This window comes from Salmo salar, chromosome 06 (genome assembly GCF_965601325.2).
Source record: "Salmo salar chromosome 06, fSalSal1, whole genome shotgun sequence".
Lineage (NCBI taxonomy): Eukaryota > Metazoa > Chordata > Actinopteri > Salmoniformes > Salmonidae > Salmo > Salmo salar.
In genome coordinates, this window is record NC_138296.1 from 68632383 (window position 1) to 68658918 (window position 26536).

At 42.4% G+C, this 26536-nt stretch overlaps 2 long non-coding RNA genes across 8 annotated transcripts; one reads left to right on the top strand and one right to left on the bottom strand.

The window, feature by feature from the left end:
- Positions 1 to 2466: 2466 nt before the first annotated feature.
- On the bottom strand, positions 2467 to 12499 carry LOC106607840 (uncharacterized). Its single transcript, XR_014392718.1, has 4 exons — positions 12273 to 12499; positions 8767 to 8950; positions 8422 to 8624; positions 2467 to 8194 (listed from the first exon to the last, which is right to left on the bottom strand). It is a non-coding gene; the product is annotated as an uncharacterized LOC106607840 (long non-coding RNA).
- LOC106607842 (uncharacterized) lies at positions 12415 to 25071 on the top strand. 7 transcript variants are annotated; one of them, XR_014392714.1, is made up of 6 exons: positions 12415 to 12682; positions 13205 to 13363; positions 13818 to 20628; positions 21724 to 21864; positions 22160 to 22774; positions 23974 to 25071. It is a non-coding gene; the product is annotated as an uncharacterized LOC106607842 (long non-coding RNA). The 7 variants fall into 7 exon arrangements; XR_014392715.1 differs by having other exon boundaries at positions 22160 to 22204; positions 22670 to 25071; XR_014392713.1 differs by having other exon boundaries at positions 13818 to 17011; positions 20225 to 20628; positions 22160 to 25071.
- The last annotated feature ends 1465 nt before the right edge of the window (positions 25072 to 26536 follow it).

Here is a 26536-nt window from a genome sequence, read left to right on the forward strand (position 1 = left end):
GCCTCTGGTTCCCAAAGAGATAAGGAGCCAGCACCAAATAACTCCTTTGTGGGCCGTGAGAAGAGGAATACAAGACAGCCATGGAAAATTACCAGTTGAATGGCACTAGACAACTCAAGTGGCTATTTTAGCATGTAAATCTTGGTGGGGCAAACTCAAAAAAATGTTTCAGATGCATGCCAGCAAAGCCACTACACAACACAACACTAAACAATACATTCATTGGACTATAAAGGTAAAAAATGGTGCCCATAAACTGTTAGAGCCTACATAAAGCGGTCTCAACAACAGTCCCAACACCTTACCACAGTTACACCTGGTTGGTGGAGTGCTGCAAATATGGTTGTCCTTCTGGAAGTTTCTTCCATCTCCACAGAGGAACTTTAGAGCTCTGTCAGAGTGACCGTCAGGTTCTTGGTCACCTCCCTGACCAAGGCCCTTCTCCCCCGATTGCTCAGTTTGGCCGAGCAGCCAGCTCTAGGAAGAGCCTTGGTGGTTCCAAACTTCTTAATTTAAGAATTATGGAGGCCACTGTGTTCTTGGGGACCTTCAATGCTGCAGAAATTATTTGGTACCCTTCCCCAGATATGTTTTATCAATTCATGCACACATTTTAGTAATTCGTGAGCATGGTTTATAATTCATCAGCTCGTTTTATAAATCATGAGCACGTTTTATAATTTTTGAGCTTGTTTCAAAAAAACATCTCGGTAAATGTCACCTCCAGGGCGCAGTACATCTCTCATTTACTAAATTATGTGTCTAAGTGCTTCTTCGGTGAGTAAACTACTTGAAAGTAAACAACTTGGAAAAGGATCACTGTGGTAATTAATTCTATTTGAGATTAATATGTACATAGACAAAGTAATATGCATTCAAACAAGAAATTACTTGAATATGTACTTCCTACCATTGATTTCATTCATTCAGAATCCCTTCCAAAAAGCCAATGTGTGAATTATACAATGATTACAGTGGTGTTTTATGTTTTACTGCTGATCACACTGTCTCACACACTTCTAAAGACAGGTTGGTCTCGTCATCTTTTCATCTTCAGGTGTGAGTGTGCACTGCCTCGTTTCTTGGACCTTTCATCAGGAAATGCTGCAGCAACAGGCCTTCCCCTTGGTTTCTTTTCTCACCTTAGAAGAGAGTATATAGGTCAACCTTATTTGGAAAGCATTCATTGACCAACAGAAATCAACTTTGACAAACACTAATAGTACATGACTATTCTGTCATGTCACTCATATAACCCTTTCAGTCTCCTACCTAAAATTATATATATATATATATATGATTACACAGTCTCTTTTTGCAAAGCCCATGAGATGTCAATTATTTATGTATCTTTAAAGTAAACCGTATAAAATGAGAATACACATACATGTAGGATCTTAATTGGATCACCATGTTCTAGGAGAACTTGTAGTGTATTTTAGGTTTAAAAAGGCTTTGACTTTCCCTTACAAAAAACATATCAACCCCTACAAAAACGTCCATTAATTATAACCCAAATAATAATTCACATTTCCTGTTGCTGCAGGATTATTTTCCTGCTGGAGCAAACTGGCTCAAATTAAGGTCCTACATCTGTACCATCCCAAAGGTCCTTGGCTCAACCATTTCCATGGTATCATTTACCTTTGAAAGTGATTAAAAACCCTTAGGGCTGTTTTCCCACATCCAGATTAATCAGACTTATGTGTCATTCAATGTGATTTCTAATGTCTATTAGTTATCAAACATCAACAGAATGCCTAGAAGAAAATGGTCATAGCTGTAGCCTTCATGCCAACCTGTTTAAATTATTTATATTATTAAAGACAATAGCACATTTAATAATAATGTTTTTGGTGTCAAATCTCTGCTTTTGAATGTGTATTGTATTTAATAATAAATTCTTTGCTGACAAGAATAAGAAACTACCTTTGGCTGTATTTCTGGCCTGTCCAGAATCTTTCTAATTGCTTCTTTATTGCGAGGACACTTCAGTAGTCCTTTGCTCTCATGGAAGAGACAGTCCACTGTGAGTATTACATCACCTCTGGTCATTAGTCTGCTACTGTCAGGTACAGTGTAGTCTGGATCGAAGGTGTGATGCAGCACTACCAGAATGACAGGTTTACCAGCTGTCAAGAGAGTGAGGGACAGATAAGAATAGGTAATTGTATTAAGTTATCTATTGTAAACAGTAAATAAAAGTAATGAAAGTGTCAATCATTAACAAACAAAAAATATCACTTCATGAATATTGATTACCTGGAATCTGCTGCATTGCTGCTTCAACATCAGTCCCAGCACGAGAGACGATGGGACAGAAAGCCAGGGTAACATCACTCTCCCCTAGTGACGTCACTTCAGTTAAGTGTCTTTTGGCAGCGAGACGATGAATTAATTCCTCATGAGACCCCAGGGTATTCCCAGTCAAAACAGAGAAGAATTTCTTCATCCTTGGTTCTACAGAAATTAAGGAAATGTTCATATTTTAGATCAAAGTGGCTAATATGAACATGGACTGGACATTTTTGGGCGGGGACCCTCGATAGCAACTTTATAGATCTGACACTCACACAAAGCCATGTATTGAATTGTCTAATTGTATTACTTTTTTCAACTTGGGTAACAAATGTATACATTTCAAAAGTATAATCACATAGCAAGTGAAAGTGAAATGAAAGACCTCAGTGGTATGTTGTTACATAACTAGTACTTCAGTAATTGCATTGTAATGTTCTTACACAAGTATTGTTCCTTACGCCACTTGTGTAATAACATAAACCACTCAACTCCATTACTATGCAATAAAAGTTAGTTAAGAGAAACAATTATGTTTGAGTATGCAAGATTCATCGAGTCATTCAGACCAATAACGCAACTTTCATTCTTGTATATAAATGCAAAACGAATGCGTTTGTGTTGGAGCTGGTGGGCAGGCTTGTGAACCCTAGCCCCAGCCATATCTAAGTCTGTGTTGAACCATAATCCTGGTCCAAGCCTCATCTGATTTTGATTTAACATTTTATGAATGCTAACTGCATGTTTTGATAGAAAACATGTTTAACAACATTATAGCTAGCTTGCGGTAACTGTGGTTAGAGGTTAGATTTTGTCTTTTGAATTGGAAATAATTTCAGGTATATCCTACCAACGGGACATTAAAAACTGTAATATCTTATGTTTCACCGAGTCGTGACTGAACGACGACATGAATAACATACAGCTGGCGGGTTTTACGCTGCATCGGCAAGATAGAACAGCTGCCTCCGGTAAGACAAGGGGTGCGGTCTGTGTATATTTGTAAACAACAGCTGGTGCATGAAATCTAATAGTAAGGAAGTCTTGAGGTTTTGCTTACCTGAGGTAGAGTATCTCATGATGAGCTGTAAACCACTATTTACCAAGACTTTTTAGCTGTCTATTTACCACCACAATCCAATGCTGGCACTAAGACCGCACACAATGAGCTGTATATGGCCATAAGCAAACAGGAAAACGCTTATCCAGAGGTGGCGCTCCTAGAGGCCAGGGACTTTAATGAATGGAAACAAATCAGTTTTACCTCATTTCTACCAGCATGTTAAATGTGCAACAAGAGGGGAGAAAAACTCTAGACCACCATTACTCCACACACAGAGACGCGTACAAAACTCTCCCTCACCTTCCATCTGGCAAATCTGACCATAATTCTATCCTCCTGATTCTGGTTTACAAGCAAAAACTAAAGCAGGAAGCACCAGTGACTCTGTCAATAAAAAAAAGTGGTCAGATGACGCAGATGCTAAGCTACAGGACTGTTTTGCTAGCACAGACTGGAATATGTTCCGGGATTCTCCCGGTGGCATTGAGTACACCACATCAGTCACTGGCTTCATCAATAAGTGCATTGACGACGTCGTCCCCACAGTGACTGTACGTACATACCCCAACCAGAAGCCATGGATTACAGGAAACATCTGCATTGAACTAAAGGGTAGACCTGATGCTTTCAAGGAGAGGGACTCTAACCCGGAAGCTTATAAGAAATCCTGCTATGTCCTCCGACGAACCATCAAACGGACAAAGCGTCAATACAGGGCTAAGGTTTGAATCGTACTACACCCACTGTTCCAGACGACTGTGTGATCGCGCTCTCCGTAGCCGATGTGAGTAAGACCTTTAAACAGGTCAACATTCACAAGGCCGCAGCGCCATACAGGACGTGTAGTCCGAGCATGTGCTGATGTGACAGTGTAGGTTCCGTCCCTCTTTTCGCCCCAACCTGGGCTCGAACCAGGGACCCTTGCACACATCAACAACTGACACCCCACGAAGCATCGTTACCCATCGCGCCACAAAAGCCGCGGCCCTTGCAACGCAAGGGGAAACCCTACTTCAAGTCTCAGAGCGAGTGACGTCACTGATTGAAACGCTATTAGCGCGCACCACCGCTAACTAACTAGCCATTTCACATCGGTTACACTGACCAACTGGCAAGTGTCTTCACTGACATTTTCAACCTGTCCCTGACTGAGTTTGTAATACGAACTGTCACGCCTACTCCCGCTCTCCCTCTCTGGTGCCAGGCTGCCCTTCATTACGCACACCTGTCACCATCATTACGTGCAACAGCACTCAAGGGACTCACCTGGACTCCTTCCCTTTGTTGATTGCCCGATCTATTACTGTCTGCTCCCCCATTTGTTCCCTGTGTTATTTTTCCCCTGTCCAGATGCTGTTCCTGTCATGTTTCATTAAATGTTCACTCCCTGTACCCGTTTCTCGTCTCCAGCGTCGATCCTTACAGCAACATGTTTCAAGCAGACCACCCTGTGCCCAAGAACACTAAGGTAACCTGCTTAAATGACTACCGACCCATAGCACTCACGTCTGTAACCATGAAGTGCTTTGAAAGGCTGGTCAGGGCTCACATCAACACCATTCTCACAGAAACCCTAGACCCACTACAATTTGCATACCGCCCCAACAGAGCCACAGATGATGCAATCTCTACTGCACTCCACACTGACCTTTCCCACACCTATGTGAGAATGCTGTTAATTGACTACAGCTAGCGTTCAACACCATAGTGCCCTCAAAGCTCATCACTAAGCTAAGGACCCTGGGACTAAACAACTGGATCCTGGACTTCCTGATGGGCTGCCCCCAGGTGGTAAAGGTAAATGACAACACATCCGCCACGCTGATCCTCAACACGGGGCCCCCTCAGGGGTGCGTGCTCAGTCCCCTCCTGTACTCGCTGTTCACTCATGACTGCATGACCAGGCACGACTCCAACACCATTATTAAGTCTGCCGATGACACAAGTGGTAGCCATGATCACCGACAACGATGAGGGAGCATACAGGGAGGTCAAAGACCTGGCCGTGAGGTGCCAGGATAACAACCTCTCACTCAATGTGATCAAGACAAAGAAGATGATTGTGGACTACGGGGAAAGGAGGACCGAGCACGCCCCCATTCTCATCAACGGGGCCGTAGTGGAGCACGGGGCCGGTTGAGAGCTTCAAGTTCCTTGGTGTCCACATCACCAAAAAACTAACAAACCTCGTGAAGAGGGCACAACAAAGCCTATTCCCCCTCAGGAGACTGAAAATATTTGAAATGGGTCCTCAGATCCTCAAAGTTCTACAACTGCACCAATCGAGAGCATCCTGACTGGTTGCATCACTGCCTTGTGTGGCAACTGCTCGGCCTACGACTGCAAGGCACTACAGAGGGTAGTGTGTACGGACCAGTACATCCATGGGGCCAAGCTTCCTGCCATCCAGGACCTCTATACTAGGCATGTCAGAGGAAGGCCCTAAAAATTGTCAGACTACAGCCACCCTAGTCATTGACTGTTCTCTCTGCTACCGCATGGCAAGCGGCACCGGAGCACCAAGTCTAGAGGCAAATGGCTTCTTAACAGCTTCTACCCTCAAGCCACAAGACTCTTGAACAGCTAATCAAATGGCTACCTAGACTATTTGCATTGTCCAACCACCCCCCGTCTTTTACGCTGCTGCTACTCTATTTATTCTCTATGCATAATCAATCACTTTAACTCTACCTACATGTACAGTTGAAATCGGAAGTTTACATACACCTTAGCCAAATACATTTAAACTCAGTTTCACAATTCTTAACATTTAATCCTAGTAAAAATTCCCTGTCTTAGGTCAGTTAGGATCACCACTTTATTTTAAGAATGTGAAATGTCAGAATAATAGAGAATTATTTCAGCTTTTATTTCTTTCATCACATTCCCAGTGGGTCAGACGTTTACATACACTCAATTAGTATTTGGTAGCTTTGCCTTTAAATTGTTTAACTTGGGTCAAACGTTTCGGGTAGCCTTTCACAAGCTTCCCACAATAAGTTGGGTGAATTTTGGCCCATTCCTCCTGACAGAGCTGGTGTAACTGAGTCAGGTTTGTAGGCCTCCTTGCTCGCAAACGCTTTTTCAGTTCTGTCCACATATTTTCTATAGGATTGAGGTCAGGGCTTTGTGATGGCCACTCCAATACCTTGACTTTGTTGTCCTTAAGCCATTTTGCCACAACTTTGAAGGAAGTATGCTTGGGGTCGTTGTCCATTTGGAAGACCCATTTGCGACCAAGCTTTAACTTCCGGACTGATGTCTTGAGATGTTGCTTCAATGTATCCACATAATTTTCCTCATGATGCCATCTTTTTTGAAGTGCACCAGTCCCTCCTGCAGCAAAGCACCCCCACAACATGCTGCCACCCCGTGCTTCACGGTTGGGATGGTGTTCTTTGGCTTGCAAGCCTCCCCCTTTTTCCTCCAAACAACGATGGTCATTATGGCCAAACAGTTCTATTTTTGTTCATCAGACCAGAGGACATTTCTCCAAAAAGTACAATCTGTCCACATGTGCAGTTGCAAACCGTAGTCTGGCTTTTTTATGGCAGTTTTGGAGCAGTGGCTTCTTCCTTGCTGAGCGGCCTTTCGATATAGGACTCGTTTTACTGTGGATATAGATACTTTTGTACACGTTTCCTCCAGCATCTTCACAAGGTCCTTTGCTGTTCTGGGACTGATTTGCACTTTTCGCACCAAAGTACGTTCATCTCTAGGAGACAGAACGCGTCTCCTTTCTGAGCGGTATGACGGCTGCGTGGTCCCATGGTGTTTATACTTGCGTACTATTGTTTGTACAGATGAACGTGGTACCTTCAGGCATTTGGAAATTGCTCCCAAGGATGAACCACACTTGTGGAGGTCTTGGCTGATTTATTTTGATTTTCCCATGATGTCAAGCCAAGAGGCACCGAGTTTGAAGGTAGGCCTTGAAATACATCCACAGGTACACCTCTAATTGACTCAAATAGCCTATCAGAAGCTTCTAAAGCCATGACATCATTTTCTGGAATTTTCCACGCTGTTTGAAGGCACAGTCAACTTAGTGTATGTAAACTTCTGACCCACTGGAATTGTGATAGTGGATTATAAATGAAATAATGTCTGTAAACAATTGTTGGAAAAATGACGTGTCATGCACAAAGTAGATGTCCAAACAACTTGCCAAAACTATAATTTGTTAACAGGAAATTTGTGGAGTGGTTGAAAAATTAGTTTTAATGACTTTATGTAAACTTCCGACTTCAACTGTATCTATTTTTTTACTTTTTATGGTCTACACCTGTTGTATTTGGTACATGTGTAATAGTATAGCTTCCGTCCTTCTTCTCGCCCCAACCTGGGCTTGAACCAGGGACCCTCTGCACACAACAACTGACACCCACGAAGCATCGTTACCCACAAAAGCCGTGACCCTTGCAGACCACCGCTAACTAACTAGCCATTTCACATCGGTTACACGTGACAAATAACTATTTTATTTGATCAGTTGTGTCTGTGTTGGTGGGAAAGATGACGCAAAGCAATTCGCTGGTCCTCTATGTTCCTTTATTATTATTCAAGGATATCACATTGGAAAATTGATATCTGATGTGAAATACAACTGGCACTCCTCTTACAGCTGTGTAATTACCTTAGATTCCTGTATAAATTGGAACCATTTTATTGTGAAGCATATTTCTCTAATCCTCATTTTAGGAATCATGAACATACAGAACACATTTCTCAAAGATGGTTATATTAAAATAGGTCAATACAGTATAATATGTTATTTAGAAATGTGTAATTTACAAAGACTTGGCATACCAGTCTGGCCCACTGATCTTTGTTCTGTAAAAAACAAAGACAAAAAGGACATGTTTTCACATTATATCGTCAACTCCTATTTGTTTTCCTTCTTCATTTAGCTTGCTCTGCATAATGGAACCTATGGAAGTCCCGAAAGTCTGAACCCCACCCACACAGATTTTCCATCCTCATCAATGAAGGTATTGATTTTTACATTTATATTATTGAACAATTATTTTACAAGGTAAGTTGATACATTGATGCTTTACCTCAGGATCTATGTCAAGCCTCTTTAGAATCTTTTCAACTGCTTCTTCATTGCGAGGACACTTCAGTAGTCCTTTGCCCTCATGGAAGAGACAGTCCACTGTGAGTATTACATCACCTCTGGTCACTAGTCTGCTACTGTCAGGTACAGTGTCGTCTGAGTTGAAGGTGTGATGCAGCACTACCAGGATGACAGGTTTACCAGCTGTCAAAAAGGAAACACTTGTGTCAATAGCCGATGATAATTTCAATTATAATACAATAATAAATCACTCAAGGAATCTACTTTCGACATAGTTAAGTGCTGAACATATTCAGGTTTCTGTCCTGATGCCTAAATGAATTACCTGGAATCTGCTGCAGTGCAGCTTCAATATCAGTCCCAGTACGAGAGACGATGGGGTAGAAAGCCAGCATGACTTTTCTGAGGTGACATCCCTTTAGTTAAGCCTCTTTGGGTGAGACACCTTGTAAAATCGTCATGAAACGTCCCAGTATTCCCAACCACGAAAGTGATGAACTTCTTCTTTCCTGGCATTATAGACATACAGTGCAGTAAACTTAAGAGGGGATGGGTGACCCTGACATACTCTATGACATTGACATAGAGCAGTGTTTCTCAACCTCCGTGGAATGTTGCTGGCCGGTCTTTCAGATGGTTAGTTGACACCAATTTAGTCTGTTCAAGTGCTATTTTTTTATGTAAACAGTCCTCAATGGAGGTAGGACAGTAACTTGGCTGTCCCTGAAATAAGCCACACCATAGCTGATCCCTGGTGCAAAAAAGGTTGAGAAGCACCCATAGATAACCTTGCCAAGTGTCCAAGCCTTATCTTAGGCTATCACGATAAAGACTTTAGATGGTTTCTGTTTTCTTGATTGGTTTCCTGAACACCCCACTTGATAGTCGTTTTTAATTACATTAAAGTAGCCTATGTATTTCAGTGAGCAGGCCATTGAACAGGTATTATGCTGTTATTTCTTGTCCAGTACCACATGAGAAGGGATGTGCAGATTTTATAATAAACATCTTTAGATAACATTCCAGCCACCTGTTCCTAGTTAGACTACCTTGGCATTGCCCTCAAACATTAGGCAACGTACTACATATTTACATACTGTAGCGGGCCTGGTATTTAAGAGCGGAGGTGGAATCTGCCACTGGAGCATGCTTTGGTGGAACTGTTGATTTCCGCGGGGCCATGGGCCAGAAGGTTGAGGGTTCTCTACCTGTTTCATTACACAGGGTCGCTACAATACTATTACACATAACAGTTGAAGTCGGAAGTTTACATACACGTTGGAGTCATTAAAAATCTTTTTTCAACCACTCCACAAATTTCTTGTTATTAATAAACTATAGTTTTGGCAAGTCGGTTAGGACATCTACTTTGTGCATGACACAAGTAATTTTTCCAACAATTGTTTAGACAGATCATTTCACTCTATCATAATTCCAATGGGTCAGAAGTTTACATACACCAAGTTGACTGTGCCTTTAAACAGCTTGGAAATTTCCAGAAAATTATGTCATGGCTTTAGAAGCTTCTGATAGGCTAATTGACATTATTTGAGTGAATTGGAGGTGTACCTGTGGATGTATTTCAAGGCCTACCTTCAAACTCAGTGCCTCTTTGCTTGACATCATGGGAAAATCAAAAGAAATCAGCAAAGACCCCAGAAAAAAAATTGTAGACCTCCACAAGTATGGTTCATCCTTGGGAGCAATTTCCAAATGCCTGAAGGTACCATGTTCATCTGTACAAACAATAGTACGCAAGTATAAACACCATAGGACCACGCAGCTGTCATACCGCTCAGGAAGGAGACGCGTTCTGTCTCCTAGAGATGAACGTACTTTGGTGCGAAAAATGCAAATCATTCCCAAAACAACAGCAAAGGACCTTGTGAAGATGTTGGAGGTAACTGGTGCAAAAGTATCTATATCCACAGTAAAATGAGTCCTATATCCACATAACCTAAAAGGCCACTCTGCAAGGAAGAAGCCACTGCTCCAAAATCGTCATAAAAAAGCCAGACTACGGTTTGCAACTGCACATGGGGACAAAGATCATACTTTTTGGAGAAATGTCCTCTGGTCTGATGAAACAAAAATAACTGTTTGGCCATAATGACCATCGTTGTTTGGAGGAAAAAGGGGGAGGCTTGCAAGCCGAAGAACACCATCCCGACCGTGAAGCATGGGGTTGGCAGCATCATGTTGTGGGGGTGCTTTGCTGCAGGATGGCAACATGAGGGAGGAAAATTACGTAGATATATTGAAGCAACATCTCAAGACATCAGTCAGGAAGTTAAAGCTTGGTCGCAAATGGGTCTTCCAAATGGACAACGACCCCAAGCATACTTCCTTAAGTCGTGTCAAAATGGCTTAAGGACAACAAAGTCAAGGTATTGGAGTGGCCATCACAAAGCCCTGACCTCTATCCTATAGAAAATTTGTGGGCAGAACTGAAAAAGCGTTTGCGAGCAAGGAGGCCTACAAACCTGACTCAGTTACACCAGCTCTGTCAGGAGGAATGGGCCAAAATTTACCCAACTTATTGTGGGAAGCTTGTGGAAGGCTACCCAAAACGTTTGACCCAAGTTAAACAATTTAAAGGCAATGCTACCAAATACTAATTGAGTGTATGTTAACTTCTGACCCACTGGGAATGTGATGAAAGAAATAAAAGCTGAAATAAATCACTCTACTATTATTCTGACATGTCACATTCTTAAAATAAAGTGGTGATCCTAACTGACCTAAGACAGGGAATTTTTACTAGGATTAATTGTCAGGAATTGTGAAACTGAGTTTAAATGTATTTGGCTGGTCACGGTCGTCGTTGGTAATGGAGGACCAAAACGCAGCAGGTATGTGTACGCTCATCTTGACATTTATTAACTCAGAATGAACACACCAAAACGAAACTACGAACAACGAAAGTCTTGAAAGGCTCACTCGGCAAAACAAGAAACAATCTCCCACAAATACACAGACAAACACACCCAACTAATATAGGACTTCCAATCAAAGGCAACACCACACAGCTGCCTTCAATTGGAAGTCCACCCCAATTAACCAAACAGACATACAACCAACTAGATCAACATAGAAATACGTAGACAAGGAACAGTGCCCAAAAACCCCGGAATACTAAATCAAATGCCCTTTTTGAAAAAACACCACCCCGAGCCACATAAAACAAATACCCTCTGCCACGTCCTGACCAAACTACAATAACAATTAACCCTTATACTGGCCAGGACGTGACATGGCTAAGGTGTATGTAAACTTCTGACTTCACCAGTATAGGCTAGTAGTATAAATGACTGAATAATTACATTAAATGATGTACTGTTAAATTACCTCTGCGTTTCATTGTGGTTCTGTAGGAAAAATAAACAAATAGAAATAAAGTATTCATTTTTGCATAACAACCAGTGATTGTTTCTGTGTGACTGTTTCCAACTAGAATCTTCCACTTTCACTTTTAGGACTAATCATAAAAGCAATATCAGTTTAGATCCAATTTAGCCTCTTATCAAGGAATCAATGTATTTATATTTCAACGCAAAAGTGCCACATTACTCCTTTACAAATGTTTAATGTATGGAACAGTTCCACGAAGAAAAAAAAAGAATTTTGGATGTTTGAAGGATGTCCACCCGCAAAAATTTTTTTATAAACGTTGAACCAGTCTAATTGAATCGACTTGACATTTCCCAGGCCAGGAAATACCGCCAACAACCATAGACACTGCCTAATGTTTAATAATTGCAGTAACTTTTATATTAAGCACTTAGCTAAATATAAATTGGCGGGGTGTTTGAGCAAATAAACATGACTTACCTTGTAGCTGTTCTTGCCAGTTGATCTGTTTGATAATAAGCGAAACTAACAGCAAGTGAGGGAGGGAGGAGCTGGGTAGCGGGAGCGACGTTGATTTCATTGCAGTCCGAGTCGGAATAATCTCAAACACCCGAATAGACTACAATCAACCCATTAAAAGGTGGAAATAATTTTACCAATCAAACCATTCATGTGCGGTCTTCCTCTCGCCGCATATGTGGTACGTCATCCTTTGAATGGCGATTCTGAACCACACGTCATACTGTGATTTTGGTCGATTTTTTTTTTATGATTGCGCATGTTCACCATAGAAGCCAAAACCAACTAATTTCGCATGAGTTTTTAGTTCAAATCCTGTGTTTCGCAGAAAATAGATTTTTGATCGGCAGTGTACCGTGTTCTATTTACAGGTAAGGAAAGTTCTTCTAAGAACTTAAATATGGCATTGGCAACTCTAGTCTATTTTAGTAGTATTACGTCTTAGCATGATTCTAACACCGAGGTAAAGACAGTTCAAGTTGGATATTCGACGTAGTTTAAGTTGGATATTCGACGTATTTTCGCGCTTTCAAGCCTCAATAGCTTTCATACCACTTGAGCCACAGACTCCAAATAAGTCTCATGATGTTGGAAAAATTGCGCACAACATTGCACAGGTCTTATTTTCACGATTTGGACATTAATTCGCTTTCCAAAGCTAATAAACATGTGGAAATGTGAGCAGCATTTTGTATTCCAAGTTGAATTAGTTAGGGAACGTAAACAAAGTACAAACTTTTTTTTACATTCAAATTTCAATAGCTCCTTGGTCATGTGACCTACTGACTTCAAACAAGGTTCAGAATGTCCACTGACTACACTTCTATGTTGCACACCCTTTAGTTTGTCCATTTTCATCTCACAAGATTTTACATACATTTTTCAAAATGTAGAATTTCAATAGCTCCTTGGTCATGTGACCTGGTGTGACCTGGACCTCGCAATAACCATCTTTCACATGGACACTGAAAAGATTTGCAAATGGCTGTATGTGGTATGGATCAAGGACAGGAGAGGTGTTCAAACAGAGGTGCTTAAAGGAAGGCGCACAGGTAGGCCTCATGAAAAACAATGTTTCATATGCTCTTTTTAATCCCAGTAATAGGCAGTGATTTGTCAGTCACAGTGAGCTTGATAAGGTGAAAGATTCCTTTTCATAGCATCACTTTCATATACTGTACATTAAGACAAATCCTTCTACACTGAGTATTAGAACGCAGTTTACATAACTTGATATTTGAGTGCATTCACAACAAGTACCTGCAGACAACTTACAAAATGCAATATTGCATTTGAGGGTTTGTTTTTCTGATGAAAATATTTATTTGATGCATGGCTTACTATTTCTAACTGGGAAAATAAATTCCTATGTCTTTTGTGAGTAAAATCCTTTTTCCAAATTTGATTTAGGTACATTTTTGTGAAGAGCTATGAGGGTTGTGATATGGGTCATTTTAATAGTAAAATCATTTAAGGGATCAATACATTTCTATATTGCTTCCCCAGTATCTGCATGAACCATCAGGCCAAGTGTTTTTGATTGACCCTGCTGGACAGAAAGAGAAGGAGGAATCGGAACACGCTGCATTCAAATTCAGGTCTTAGTTATTCTATTGTACTGGATCAAATACATAATGACATACTATGAAAAACTCTTGGCTGCTGTCACTTTCAGACATACGCAGAGCAGACTTGAACCACAGGGGTTCTCTGTAAAAAGAGAGTAATCCAAAAGGCACAGACACACCCCATGACTTACAATTGGCACCATTGACCTGTATGTATTCTCTCCTGATTGGCTCTGTTGTGCACAGTCTGGCAGTCTGACTAAAGTGCCAGAGGTATGAGGAGAGACATCCTCCTTTGTATTTATGGGAACAAATGTTTCCTAACGCTTTGGATCCTATTCTTGAACAGTTAGAAGTCACAATGCATTAATGCAACAACAAAAATATATATTACTAATTACTGTCCATGAGTAACGTCACTCAGCCCCCAGCTGCGGCCTGGATACCATATGTGAATTAATTGCCCCCCATTTATCTTCAGAGTTTGTACTGTTAGGTGACCTAAACTGGGATATGCTTAACACCCCGGCCGTCCTACAATCTAAGCTAGATGCCCTCAATCTCAACCAAATCATCATGGAACCTACCAGGTACAACCCCAAATCCGTAAACTTGGGCACCCTCATAGATATCATCCTGACCGACCTGTCCTCTAAATACACCTCTGCTGTCTTCAACCAGGATCTCAGCGATCACTGCCTCATTGCCTGCATCTGTAATGGGTCCACGGTCAAATGACCACCCCTCATCACAGTCAAACGCTCCCTAAAACACTTCAGTGAGCAGGCCTTTCTAATTGACCTGGCCCAGGTATCCTGGAAAGATATTGACCTCATTCCGTCAGTAGAGGATGCCTGGTTATTCTTTAAAAGTGCTTTCCTCACCATCTTAAACAAGCATGCCCCATTCAAAAAATGTAGAACCAGGAACAGATATAGCCCTGGGCTCACTCCAGACCTGACTGCCCTTGACCAGCACAAAAACATCCTGTGGTGTACTGCATTAGCATCGAATAGCCCCCGCGATATGTAACTTTTCAAGGACGTTAGGAACCAATATACACAGGCAGTTAGGAAAGCAAAGGCTAGCTTTTTCAAACAGAAATTTGCATCCTGTAGCACAAACTCCAAAAAGTTCTGGGACACTGTGTAAAGTCCATGGAGAATAAGAGCACCTCCTCTCAGTTGCCCACTGCACTGAGGCTAGGAAACACTGTCACCACCGATAAATCCACGATTATCGAGAATTTCAAGAAGCATTTTTCTACGGCTGGCCTTTATTTCCACCTGGCTACCCCTACCCCGGTCAACAGCTCTGCACTCCCCACAGCAACTTGCCCAAGCCTCCCCCATTTCTCCTTCATCCAAATCCAGATAGCTGATGTTCTGAAAGAGCTGCAAAATCTGGACCCCTACAAATCAACTGGGCTAGACAATCTGGACCCTCTCTTTCTAAACTTATCCGCCGCAATTGTTGCAACCCCTATTACGAGCCTGTTCAACCTCTCTTTCGGATCGTCTGAGATCCCCAAAGATTGGAAAGCTGCCACGGTCATCCCCCTCTTCAAAGAGGGAGACACTCTAGACCCAAACTGCTACAGACCTATATCTATCCTACCCTGCCTTTCTAAGGTCTTCGAAAGCCAGGTTAACAAACCAGATCACCGACTATTTCGAATCCCACCGTACCGTCTCTGCTATGCAATCTGGTTTCCGAGCTGGTCATGGGTGCACCTCAGCCACGCTCAAGGTCTTAAACGATATCATAATTGACAAAAGACTACTGTGCAGCCGTATCCATCGACCTGGCCAAGGCTTTCGACTGTCAATCACCGCATTCTTATCGGCAGACTCAACAGCCTTGGTTTCTCAAATGACTGCCTCGCCTGGTTCACCAACTACTTCTCTGATAGAGTTCAGTGTGTCAAATCGGAGGGCCTGTTGTCCGGACCTCTGCCAGTCTCTATGGGGGTGCCACAGGGTTCAATTCTCGGGCCGACTCTTTTCTCTGTATACATCAATGATGTCGCTCTTGCAGCTGGTGATTCTCTGATCCACCTCTACACAAACGACACCATTCTGTATACTTCTGGCCCTTCTTTGGACACTGTGTTCACTAACCTCCAGACGAGCTTCAATGCCTACAACTCTTCTTCCGTGGCCTCCAACTGCTCTTAAATGCAAGTAAAACTAAATGCATGCTCTTCAACCGATCGCTGCCCGCATCTGCCCATCCGCCTAGCATCACTACTCTGGACGGTTCTGACTTAGAATATGTGGACAATTACAAATACCTAGGTGTTTGGCTAGACTGTGAACTCTCCTTCCAGGCTCATATTAAGCATCTCCAATCCAAAATTAAATCTAGAATCGGATTCCTATTTCGCAACAAAGCATCCTTCATTCATGCTGCCAAACATACTCTCGTAAAACTGACTTTCCTACCTATCCTTGACTTCGGCGATGTCATTTACAAAATAGCCTCCAACACTCTACTCAGCAAATTGGATGCAGTCTATCACAGTGCCATCCGTTTTGTCACCAAAGCCCCATATACTACCCACCACTGCGACCTGTATGCTCTCGTTGGCTGGCCCTCGATTCATATTCGTCGCCAAACCCACTGGCTCTAGATCATCTATAAGTCCATTTTTGGACATATAAATAAATATAACATAAACAAATGCTTCATGTGCTCAGTTCAACAGTCGTAATGCATCAGAAACAAAAATATAAGCTTATTTTACTCCAATGTTTGTAAACGACCACAGGCCATGTGTTTGCCTTCCTAACCCGCTGTATTATTAGAATATTGTGAGAGGGAAAAAAATCAACAATTCACCACCTAAACACTGCAGATGAGGCTGAATCTGGCAACTGTGTAAAATCATGTTTAGTTAGAGTACTGTTAACGGCATTTAATCAACACAGAAGTTATACAGTGTGATGTTTGAATGTTGTTAGTTGAGTTACTTCTAATGACAATGCTTTCCTTTCAAATTACAGAACTGGATTGGTTACTATGGGTGTTCACTTAACACCTTCTGTAACACCCGGCGCAGCAAAGCTGCTGGTTATAAGCGCAGTGTGTCTGCCTACAATTTATTTTCCGCAGAGGTGCTGAAGGGGAAAGGTACTGTATGTATTCTCAGATTAATGGGTATTCCAACAACAGAAAATGTAATCCTACACTCTGATGTGAAATGTTGAGAATTGCTCTCACTTTCGTCTCTCCATTCCATAATGACATGCGTCTTTCCGCAGTAATACTTTTTTTGGGAAAAATGTTTTCCTTTCCTCATTTCAAATAAGACTGTTTCCTGCTGAATTATTTTTTTAAAAGGGGTTTTAAAGTAAGAGTATTATTGCAAAAATTATATTAACTAGCTAACGACATCCTTTTGTTTTTGGAGTTTTTATTTTTTCAAAACAGTAATAATAATAAACATTTTTGACTGACACTTTTCAGGACACTGAATGACATCTTACATTAAAAGTAGGCCTACATAAAATCAAGTGCATTAATCAACAGTGCAAAAATCGAAAACAATCACAAATCAAAGGACCCGACAAAACAGGACAGATAAAAAGAGGAAGAGGATACAAACCTGGTTTGGGGTAAGCGTTTTGTTTAGGGGGGTAGGTTTTGGGAATAGGATACGGACCTGGGTTTGGGTTCGGGGGGGGGGACACATAGGATAGGTACATAGGCATACTGGGAACACACAGAATGGGGGGTAGGACCACCAAACTGATAGGCTTCCTGGAAGAGGTGTGTTTTCAGGTTTTTGAATGAGCTGACTGTCTGCATGTCGTATGTATGGGGGGAGTGCATTCCAGAGCCTGTGTGCCAAGCAGCTAAAAGCCCGGGCACCCATGGTGAAGAGGTGGAATGGGGGGTGATAAGGAGACCAGCAGAGGAGGAGCGTAGGGAGTGTGAGGGGGCATAGGCTGAGAGAAAGTCAGAGAGGTAGGTGGGGGCCAAGTTGTGGAGTGCTTTCTAGGTGAGGAGCAGTGTCTTAAAGTTAAATAGGGGATTGCACAGGGAGCCAGTGTAGATTGAGGAGGATTGGTGTGATGTGTTCAGTTGATCTGGTGCCGGGGAGGATTCTGGCAGCACAGTTCTGGATCAGTTGGAGTCTATTGATGAGTTGTGGGGATCTGGTGAGGAGAGTCTTACAGTAGTCAAGTCTGGAAGTGACAAAGGCATGGATGAGGGTTTCGGTGCTGGAGTGTGACAGTAAGGGGCGGAGTCTGGAGATATTCCGTAGGTAGAAGAATGCTGTCCGGCTGATGGTTTTTATGTGGGATTTGAATGGGAGGGAACTGTCCAGGTTGACACCGAGACTTTTGACTTGACAGAGGTACTGGGAAGCCAAGACATCTATGATAATGCTGAGGGAGTGCATTTGGAGCCAATGAGCATGACCTCTGTCTTGTTGAGTTTGAGGAGATTCATGCTCATTCAGCTCTGGATGTCATAAAGGCAGCTGATGAGGGAGTGGAGTGGTGGGTTTGGTGGAGAGGTAGAGCTGTGTTCATCAGCATAGCAGTGGAAGTGAACTTTGTTGCATGATCTTGCCCAGGGGTAGGAGGTATATGAACTCTTCTGACAAGAACATTCAGGGTTGAGGAAGGTTTTTGCACATGAATCTGTGATTTACAGGAATGAGGTCCATGGTTTGAATCATAAGTGAAATGTATTCAGAAATCTATTACTTAAAACTATGCGGTTCACTACGAATCACTTATCAATCCATAATCATTCAGCAGCTGTGAGATGGATGCCTATGTCAGTAGAAATGACAGTATATCTAGTCACTGTAAATTAAGCTGCCCTCAAACCTATATAACTAGTACACAGTAATAAATAGAGTATCAACATTGGTCTGAAACATGTTGGCTGGAGTTGTGCTGTTATCAATCAACCAATGCCACTACACTGTAATTACATAGCAGTTACATAGCAGATATTATGCCAGTACAAAGTGATACCATGTTTCCTAATTAGTTTCCCAGAAAATGGTATGATTTGCCAGTTGACTGGCAGACAAATCACAAAGTTGTGCCTAGATTGCAAATAAGACAGCTGATTTATTTTCTGAAGCACCAATATTTTTCAGCGTCACTATTTGATTCACAAATCAATAATCACCATTGGAGCACTTAGCAATAATATCACACTATCTTCAGCGCTCATACAATGATCCTATTACCACAATATAGTTATTACCTTTCGGTCTTAAATAGAAACAGCAATACATACAAAGTGCATAGGTTTAGGAAGACAAGCCCAGGAAGAACGAGAGCTTTTCCTGGCTGGACATCATACTTTTGCCATACTTATGATTCCACTTCCAGGCTTCCATTACTGGAAATTTGGTCTAAGGAACATTCACTGCTCTTGTCCTCTTGAGCCATACCAACCTTTGCAAATAATGGGAATCTTCTGGGCATCTTCTAAGTCGCTTAAACGTGTCTGCCAGTTTATATTAATTGTTGTGTGCTATTTTGGGGGGCTTGCACGGCTAAAAGCACGGTCTCCCATAGAGTGGAGCCTGGTGAAATGGATGCTGAGGAGGCCAGTGTCAGAGGAGTACAGTGAGCAGGTCGATATGTAGGGGTGCAGGAGGTCCGTAAGGTATTTGGGCGCCAGTCCATTGAGTGCTTTGCAGGTGAGCATGAGCAGTTTGAATGTGATCCTGTATTGATCAAGTAAGCCTAAATAGCTCACTATTGAGCTATTATCACCACGACAATAGACACTTATCACCACGACAATATCCTCTTTTATGGTTGACATCAGTATACAATATTGTCATCTCCGGTGACCTGACAAACCTCAGTGGCAGTTGGAGGAGATTCCAGAAGATGGCTGAGGAGTTCAGAGAGTCAAGAGATAAAGGACAGATGACTGAAGGCGTTAGGGCAAGAAGAGTTGATGACTACGTAAGCCCAGGTCAGAGTAACGGATGCTAGGATGGCAGACTAACACTATATTTCAGGCCACACTTTTTTAGGCACTAATTTGGAGTTTATAAGTGTTTCATAGGTAGTTTATTGGACCCTTGTTATGTATTCAGCAACCCTCCTGTCATTGCCTGGCAGCCAGGGATTGAACCAGCGACCTTGTTCTTACAGCTACAGATTAGTGCCTGATAAGTGTGGGCTTAAATAAAGTGTTAGTTGTAGAACCTCCCATAGGGTAAGGTAGGAAGTATGAAAGAAGAGAAAGACAGAATTATTATGTGTTACAGAAATGAGTCGTTTGTTTTCAGTATAAAAAAAGTGTACAAATTACTATTTCTTATAAAATAAATGTAATGTTTGGTTCCTCCTTATGTAGGTTAATACATTTCCTATTAAGTTGTCCGATTTGAGGATCTGGGGTTGGAGGCTGTTGTCCTCATCTTGAAGAAACATGGAGAAGACAAGGAGGTGCAGTATCTGGCCACTAGTGGAGCGCAACAGTTTGTCATGCGAACAGGTAAAGTATTATTGTAAAGCATACTAAAAGCCAGTCATTGTAATGCATGTTTCACAAGATGTTGGCAAGACCTATGTGGTTGCTGTGTTGCGTGTTTTCCTACGCATATTTGCCATACATACCAATAATAATGTGGGTGCTTATACTGGTCCTAATGTATGTTATGTTACATGTCATTCTGCACCATGTTCTTTTAAATGTTCATGGGTGTGAACACAACTGGACCACTGGAGGGACGGAGGAGCCGAGCAGATCGAATTCAGGTGGTTAGATGTCTTCAATTCTCAATTTGATATGTTTAAAGTTTTCTCCTTTCTCACAATAGCAAACAGCAGAGAAATGTATTCACAATCAATAGATTACAGACTAAATGTACATTTGTTGTTTAGTGTTACCTGTAATGTAGTATGTAATGTTTGATTTATACAATATGTATGTATGGCGATAGGTAGACTAGCGGGTAAGAGTGTTGGGCCAGTAGCCGAAAGGTCACCGGTTCGAATCCTGAAGCCAGCAAGGTAGAAAAATCTGCTGTTCTGCCCTTGAGCAAGGCAGTTAACCCCCAATAACTGCACCCCGGGTGCTGATGACATGGACGTCGATTACGGCAGCCTCCCGCACCTCTCTGATTCAGAGGGGTTGGGTTAAATGCGGAAGACACATTTCAGTTGAATGCGCAACTGACTAGGTGTCCCATGCCAAGATCTCTATCTCTTCCCTGTTAGATGAATCTGGTGACAAGGGTTGGTTCCCCTGCTGTGCTTTTGAGGAGGGGACCATCATTAGATGTCTGGGGCATGAGTTAACCATCAAGATACCTAGAGGCGAAAGAAACGCACACCTATTTAGGCGAGGTGCTGGCTAACGGAGTGGAACACTTAAAAAAATAAAGGAGAGCCGCACACTCTAGGAGCTCAGATGCAAAAATGTTTATGTCCAACATTTCAACAGACAAGCTGTCTTCATCAGTGTAACCATCAACATACCGTCATCTTTTGGAAACAAACAGCTGGAAGACTTACTGGCCAAGGCAGTGGACTTCAAATTTGAAATTAGTAGTTGTAAATTAATTATTTTTGTCTCATTCTATCTTGTTATTGATACATTTTCCAATATCCAATTAAATTATTACTTGAGATGACTGAATAGAGATTGTAAGCCGGCCCAGCCCCCGAAAGAAGGAAGGGAAGTGCTGCACAATAATAGATCTTTGTAGATAGAAGGTGCTCTTTGGTAAAGGGGTTAATGTCACTCCCTCTTTGATCATGCCTAGAATATTAATATCAATGGCAGTAAAGTCCTGTAACTTGTGGTTTTGCCTTGATACTCAATGTTCACCTTTGATATTCATCTTTCAGACCTTTCTTGATAGTTGTAACTCAACAATAGTCCTCTTGCCGATTGCTCCAGTCCCCCCCAGAAGTGGCGAGGGCCAGCTGGGCCTCAGAGGACATCCGGGGCCCCCCAGACCCCTAGTTCAATCTACAGCTGATCGGCCGGTGGGTTTACATTCTCCCCAATCATTTGATGGCCATTTTCAAAAGTCTGTCCAAAATATGCTTCTGCAACCACATTGCAACTAGCGAAGACCCTGAAGCAACAACAAAAACTGGGTTGTTGACACAAATGTTCAGTTGAGACAAACCATATTTCGGTTACATTACTGAAGGGGAGGGGTTGAGGGGGCTGAGCTACAATGTCGTAGTGCCTACCTGCCTGTGAATGCATGGGAAACGCTATGGGCCATATAACTGCTATGATGTATAATTAGCAATTTCACGTTCTTTGTTTCAGACCTTTGTGGTTTCTTCTGGGTATCCTGCCTTGGAGACTTTTCTGGTGGGTCCACTTCTCTTCACTCCACTGATAAACAAAAAGGCCATATATTTCCTCATCATACTTGCTGCTTCAGCTAGTAGTCCACTACACCTGTCACTCATATAAACAACCCTGAACCCATTACAGCTCTTTGTATTCCTCTGACCAAACATTTACTGAAGTAGCACTTGAAGTCCATTTGCGTGTAAAGAATTTGCTGATGTCGAGCTGTAACCTTTTTTTGCTGTATTTTGTCTAACCTAGGAATTAATATGTTCCTTTTTATCTGTTGTCCTTTACGACATCTTTCAGCAGTTTAGTCAGACAAATGTTTATTTATTAACCATTATTTTACAAGGTAAGTTGACTGAACACAAACTGTATTACAACAACAAACTGGGGACCATTTGCATGCATGGGAAAGTTAGGGGTAGAATGGGCCAAAATGAAGTGTACAATAATCAAGATGTTTTTTTTGTGGGGTAGGGGCTGCCTGCCTTGAGTGGACACCCCGGGGCCCCAGGCCCTGCAGTTTCTGGGTCAGCGGGACCCATAACTGACACTCTTGCCCAGGTCATGCTGGTGTCAGATGTGAGTCCTAAAAATGTGGTTGTTTGCTTTTTGTTTTTAATGTTGGGAATTTAGTCACAAAAAAATATGTTCAGTGTCCAGTATCTTGAAATGAAATGCAATGCTTCTATCTCATGAGAAGAACTGATCTACCTGCTGTTTATGTGAGACAAAGATTCATGAAAGTAAAATTAATTGCTTTGTGTAGTTCTGCATGTGATAGTATTTAACTGCATGGCAGTACACGTTAGTATTTTAGTACATTTCATAACTATACATTAGATATGCAGTTCAAAATACTGATAATAAAGATGATTAAAATGTTTAAACATAATCTGCCCATTTCTTTGTTTTTGGTGTTATATCAGTCTTTGTATTGCTCATACCAACTGAGCCATATGTTTAAAACTGTCAGTCCTTGCATACTGGTCCAGATGGAATAAAATGTACTGTACATGTTGGTATAATACTCTGGCAGAATATATTCTGGAAGGAGTAGGCATAGTAGCACACTAACTTTACTCTGGTCACTGTCCTTATTGACATTTACTTAAAGGGCTGTGAAAACAATGAAAATGCCACAATATATTTAGGGATGCAAAAAACAGATAGGAATCATGTGTTCATCTATAGAGATGGATGTAGCATCTTCCTTTCCCAATCTGTTGGCAAATGACTTTAAACTGCATGTGTCTTACATGGTGATTTAGGAGGTTAGCTGTGGACTGAACCCTTTTACAGGGGCTGAGTCACTGGCCTACTGGTGTTCTTCCATGCCGTCCATGGGAGGGGTGCGTCACTTGAGTGGGTTGAGTCACTGACGTGGTCTTCCTGTCTGGGTTGGCGCCCCCCCCCCCCCCCCCCTTGGGTTGTGCCATGGCGGAGATCGTTGTGGGCTATACTCGGCCTTGTCTTAGGACGGTAAGTTGGTGGTTGGAGACATCCCTCTAGTGGTGTGGGGGCTGTGCTTTGGCAAAGTGGGTGGGGTTATATCCTGCCTGTTTGGCCCTGTCCGGGGGTATCATCGGATGGGGCCACAGTGTCTTCTGATCCCTCCTGTCTCAGCCTCCAGTATTTATGCTGCAGTAGTTTATGTGTCGGGGGGCTAGGGTCAGTCTGTTACATCTGGAGTATTTCTCTTGTCTTATCCGGTGTCCTGTGTGTATTTAAATATGCTCTCTCTAATTCTCTCTTTCTCTCTTTCTGTCTTTCTCTCGGAGGACCTGAGCCCTAGGACCATGCCTCAGGACTACCTGGTATGATGACTCCTTGCTGTCCCCAGTCCACCTGGCCGTGCTGCTGCTCCAGTTAACTGTTCTGCCTGCGGCTATGGAACCCTGACCTGTTCACCGGACGTGCTTGTTGCACCCTCGACAACTACTATGATTATTATTATTTGACCATGCTGGTCATTTATGAACATTTTAACATTTTAACATTTTGACCATGTTCTGTTATAATATCCACCCTGCACAGCCAGAAGAGGACTGGCCACCCCTCATAGCCTGGTTCCTCTCTAGGTTTCTTCCTAGGTTTTTGGCCTTTCTAGGGAGTTTTTCCTAGGGAGTTTTTCCTAGCCACCGTGCTTCTTTCACATGCTTTGCTTGCTGTTTGGGGTTTTAGGCTGGGTTTCTGTACAGCACTTTGAGAATATCAGCTGATGTACGAAGGGCTATATAAAAATAAATTTGATTTGATTTGACTGTAGATGATCATCTACAATATCTCACCAAATAAGGCAAAGGGTGTGATGGAGTGTTCTTCATTGAGGTGGCTTCAGGGTTGAAATGCCTCTATGTAGGTATGTAAGCAGCCTTGCGTGAGCCTTGGCTTGTGCGATCCGGAACAGCTCATTTCAGCAGGAAAAATTGGCTTCTTATAGGTCACCTAATAGTAGAAGCAGATCATTCAGTCGACTTTCCTTCCGTTCCTAGACTATGGCGACATCTACATGAGCAAGAGTGTGTGAATTATTTTGCTGCAATGAAAAGAGTTGGTGCAGCATGTTGTATGTATGTATTAGCCATTTCTGCCCATTGCAACATTGTACAATAAGACCTTTAAAAAATGTGACTTGCAAAATCCAACAGTAGCACTCGTATTGAGTGGAATGTTGCCCAACGTATACGGAACAAAAATATAAGGTACAAATCTGTCATTCTGCCCCTGAACAAGGCAGGTAACCCACTGTTCCAAGGCCGTCATTGACAATAAGTATTTGTTCTTAACTGACTTGCCTAGTTAAATAAAGGTAAAAAAAAAAAAAAAGTTAAGTGTTGATCCCATGTTTCATGAGCTGAAATAAAAGATCCCTGACATTTTCAAAAAGCTTATTTCTCTCAAATTTTGTGCACACTTTTTTTTTCATCCCTGTTAGTGAGCGTTTCACTTTCGCCAAGATAATCCATCCACTTGACAGATGTGGCATATCAAGAAGCTGATTAAACGGCATGATCATTACACAGGGGCACTTTGTGCTGGGGGCAATAAAAGGCCACTCTAAAATGTGCAGTTTTGTTACACAACACAATGCCACAGATGTCTCAAGTTTTGAGGAAGCGTGCAATTGGCATGCTGACTGCAGGAATGTCCACCAGAGCTGTTTCCAGAGAATTTAATGTTAATTTCTCTACCAACATCGTTTTAGAGAATTTGTCAGTACTTCCAACCGGCCTCAAAACCGCAGACCTCCACATCTGGCTTCTTCACCTACGGGATCGTCTGGACAGCTGATGAAACTATGGGTTTCCACAACCAAAGAATTTCTGCACAAACTGTCAGAAACCGTCTCAGGAAAGCTCATCTGCGTGCTCGTCGTCCTCACCAGGATCTTGACCTGACTGCAGCTCGGCATTGTAACTGACTTCAGTGGGCAAATGCTCATCTTCGATGACCACTGGCACGCTAGAGAAGTGTGCTTTGTACGAATGAAACCCGGTTTCAACTGTACCGGGCAAATGACAAACGGCATGTATGACGTCTTGTGGGCAAGCGGTTTGCTGATGTCAACATTGTGAACCCCATGGTGGCGGTGGGGTTATGGTATGGGCAGACATAAGCTACGGACAACGAACACAATTGCATTTTATCATTGGCAATTTGAATGCACAGCGATACCATGACGAGATCCTGAGGCCCATTGTCGTGCCATTCATCCACCACCATCACCTCATGATTCAGCATGATAATGCACGGCCCCATGTCACAAGGATCTGTACACATTTCCTGGAAAATGTCCTCATTCTTCCATACTCACCAGACATGTCATCCATTGAGCATGTTTTTTATTAAACTAGGCAAGTCAGTTAAGAACAAATTCTTATTTACAATGACGTCCTACCCCGGCAAAAACCCTAACCCGGACAACACTAGCTAGGCCAATTGTGCGTCGATCTATGGGACTCCCAATCACAGCCGGTTGTGATCCAGCCTGGAATCGAACCAGGGTCTGTAGTGACGCCTCTAGCACTGAGATGCAGTGCCTTAGACCGCAGCGCCACTCGGGAGCCCATGTTTGGGATGCTCTGGATCGACGTGTACGACAGCGTACGCCCCTACCTTTTTTTAATGTACACTATGTGACCGAAAGTATGTGGGCACCTGCTCAAACATCTCATTCCAAAAGCATGGGCATTAATTTGGAGTTGGTCCCCTCTTTGCTGCTATAACAGTCTCCACTCTTCTGTGAAGGCTTTCCACTAGATGTTGGAACATTGCTGTGGGGACTTGCTTTCATTCAACCACAAGAGCATTAGTGAGGTTGGGCACTGATGTTGGGCGATT